Genomic DNA, 3,966 nt, shown 5'->3' with positions numbered 1-3,966 from the left:
TTTGACCCAAAATTAATAGCCCCCTTGGACTAAGATATATATCATCATAAATATGATACCATCAGTGACCTGTTCAGATCGTAATAAATTAATAAAATATACTAAAGGAAACAACATTTTTTACTTTCCATTTAAAATTGCATCTATGTATTACGCATAAACCTCTAAAATCTGCTTCTTTTATCTTATTCCTTCTATCTGAAGACTTATCACTATCTCCCAGTATCTGTGATAACAAGGCACAGTCTTTATTAAAATGACTTTTGATGAATACATCTTTAGTGGATGACAGTGGCCGACTTAATTGCCTAAATGGGAGCTGTATTGCAAACGTTAATTTAGTGGTAGTAATATAATATATAAAAATAAATAAATCAAATAAAATATAGACGTGAAATTATATTTATTGTTTGAATCCATTGGCAGATTATGAGTTACTTTCACAATAATAATATAATTGAGTAATCCGTTATGTTTTGTACAAAGCGCAAATGATAAATTGTTGTTATAATATTAAAAACATTTTACAGATACTAGATATCAAAAACTAAATCATGTAATGAAATAAATACTAATCAGAAACAAAAGTTTTATAACAACTGATTAGTTAGGTTATCTGAGTTATTTTAAATATTTTGTATAGAGTATAAAAAAATATATAAATGAATACTGATTATATATTTATAGAGGTAGGTTTATATGGTTCACCCTATGTAATACGGTGTATAAATAACGTTTCCTCTTTTTCTTTTGTTTGCTTCTTATCAACTTTGTTTTATTTTATCTTGTATTTTATCTTTTATTGTTTTATCTCTCAAAAACTTCACTTTTTCAAGCCCTGTTAATTTTGTTTAGAATTATTATTTTCCAGTTGCACGTTGTTTGCGTCAGCTGTGTCATAATATTGACAAGGAGATGACTGAAGCAAACACGTTTTTCATCCTGTAAGGCCATATGAAATGGATGAATAGTTTTAGTTAAAGGCTGTTCTCCGTTTCTTCCCACCATTATTTTATAGATACGAAAATAATAAAAACTTTAATATAAACACTTTTACAGGTCCTATTGTATAAATAAATGGTTTAAAAGTTTTTCTTTTTAATAGAAACCCCCTCTACTAGAATTTCATTACAGAGTTTAATACTATTCTCCTGAATTCAACTTAACCATCTCAGACGGTTACAATCTTAACGTTCCACAAAAACACTAAATTGGTATACATGGTATATTGCAATTTATTTATTTTTAGGTAGTTGACTTATTTTATATAGTAGTTGTAGCAATGAATTTTGATACAGTGTTTTTAATGCCTTGAAGGATTGTAAAACTTTATTTTGTGATCACATTTATTACTTTAAATTCAATTTACTTTGGTTTCCATTCACTCACGAGTCAGAATCATTAATGCAATCTGCTTTCATTAACTATTTATCTGTGTTAACTGTTTTCAATAAAAAGATTTCATTGTTATCACGAAACAAAACTATTAATTTAAGTTCATTTGCTTTTATATATTGATCTCCTTCTGAGGATACAGTAATTCCTAAAGTTAGCATATAGTTATGAAAGATATACTATGTATATAATTTTTTTATGAATATTTAAATTAACAGTATTTATTGCCTAGAAAAACTCATAATCCTAATATGTAAAATTTAATTAAACACTGTATCTATAAATTACATCGATAAAAGTACAATTTACATTAATTATGTTATCGAATTTAATATTTAATATTAGGACCACTTCAAATTAATTTATACTATGTACACATGTTAATTCAGGCGGCTAGCTTGGATACACGAAAATGCATGCTTGACGAACGAGTTAAGTCAAGGTTAAACTGCGGACCATTACTGTCTCAGCTGAACTCAGTTTGTGGTCGGCTCTCATTCCGATGGGAAAGTGAGTTCCAGCTCGAATCTCGTAAACCACGTGTCTCAATGGAAGATCTTAATGGAATCTTGTATATTTTAAACATAAATATAGTAACTATTTATTGAGACAAGTGGGGCATCTGTTTGACGGGAAAATTCTACTTTAATACAAGATTCCTTAATTTACTCTAAATTTTACTTACTCAATGTCGTCTTTAACCAGTTTTAGGGGGAATAGTTGGCACTAAATAAACGAGTGAGGCCAGCTGAAGATAGGCTACCCGCATTAGGTCACTGGCTTATTGTAACAAATTAAAAATATCAAACAGATAAACGGGCAGGTTATCTGAGTCGAGGGCGTGGCCTTGACCATGCCTTCACGAATCATCCCTGAATGGTTCACTTCTTCCCGACCATCACTTCACGACTGGGCTGCCCCGGCATTTGTTACGAGGTAAATTATTCATTATTGCAATCATAGTTTGATGCATTAATTAGCATTTAACGTGATGTCTGTTTACTCTCACAAGTTAGCTATGAAGTAGAGTGGTGGTGTTAATGTAATAAAGCTTGTAAAACAGTTATATTTCACGTTGTTACATTAACCTACAATCTCATACACGATAAATGTAAATAGGTCATATCCAAAATGTTTTTTTGTTGTTGTGTATTTATTTTTAGATCTTCGACTTGTTTTTTTTTTCAAAGTCTGCACGGATTATTTTACGGAAATGCTTTTTCAAACTCAGTGTTTTAGACTATATTTCTTACATTTTGACACGAGTATACACGACGATGTAGTAAAAATCGTGATGCCTAGTGATTAAATGATTGAGTGATAAATACAGTTTTAGTTATAAAAGTAATTGTGTGTATGTGGATGTACTAAAATGTTAAGTAGATGTACAGTTTTATGAGTAAATTGAGTAATATCGAAATTGTGGTTTGCTTGATTCATAGTTTATTAGTAAAGGCTGTTAACGACACTGTGCCAAATATTGTAATGAAATAAAATATTATAAGTTATTGTTGTATATGTAAACATTCGCGGTTTTGAAACTCATAAACTTCCAAGAAGACCTGTTATTATACCTTCGTATGTTCCCTACATTTGCTTTAGATTTGGGATAAAAGCTTCCAAATACATATTCTAGCTAAATTAAAAAATATATCATAATGTAATTAATATTCACATTTGCCGCATAACACTCACAGTATTTATTTAAAACTAATCCAGGCTGAATGTCATATTTTGTGTGTACGAAATTGTTATTGTTAAGAGAATAAACGACCGCTTATAAGCAATAATAAGTAATAATAATACAATATAAATATCCCTTTTCAATATCATGTGCAATAAACCGTTGGCCCGATGTTTTTGTTTTCGAAAAACATTTTGTAAAAGAAATAATAAGCACAATTATGCTCTAATCAGGGTGTAGAACCTGTTACATTTTTTTCGATAACTGGCTTAATTTTCAATCTTAGATTTACTGTCCTTATATTATTTAATATTTTATGAAAATGTTATTTAAGGAACAGAAACCCTGTCTCCCTGGAAATTAGTACAAACATAAAAACTATATATATGTTGTCCCGGCGGAGCAAGTACCTTTTGTGATTCAATGTTTACTGAAATTAAATTAGGCTATTGCCACTTATACAAATTGAATGAATATAAATAAAAGTCATTTGACAGGTGTTTGGTCTTCCGATCATATGTTAGTTTGCTTATTTAAACGCATATGTGACAGAAACAGCCAAATACAAAATAATTGAATCGTAAAAAGTAAGGGCTCTGTGGTGTAATGGTAGCACATTCACCCTGTAAGTGAGAGATCCGGGTTCGAGTCCCGGCGGAGCAAGTACTTTTTGTGATTCAATGATTATTGAAATTAAATTAGGCTATTGACACTTACACAAATTTAATGAATATATATATATATGTATGTATATATATATATATATATATATATATATATATATATATATATATATATACAGGGTGATTCAAAACTAAACGGCAATCTCTCGAGAGCTTATTCTATAGCTAAAAACAAGTAAAAAAGTTCATATAACCATATGCCCG

General features: G+C 29.6%; 1 non-coding gene across 1 annotated transcript; it reads left to right on the top strand.

Annotated features, from left to right (window-relative positions):
* The first annotated feature begins 3,671 nt into the window (after window positions 1–3,671).
* Trnat-ugu lies at window positions 3,672–3,742 on the top strand. The gene has a single exon. It is a non-coding gene; the product is annotated as a tRNA-Thr (tRNA).
* Window positions 3,743–3,966: the final 224 nt, after the last annotated feature.

The sequence above is a fragment of the Homalodisca vitripennis genome, unplaced genomic scaffold (genome assembly GCF_021130785.1).
Source record: "Homalodisca vitripennis isolate AUS2020 unplaced genomic scaffold, UT_GWSS_2.1 ScUCBcl_11039;HRSCAF=20157, whole genome shotgun sequence".
In the NCBI taxonomy this organism is placed as follows: Eukaryota; Metazoa; Arthropoda; class Insecta; order Hemiptera; family Cicadellidae; genus Homalodisca; species Homalodisca vitripennis.
This window is presented reverse-complemented; position numbering and strand designations above follow the sequence as displayed.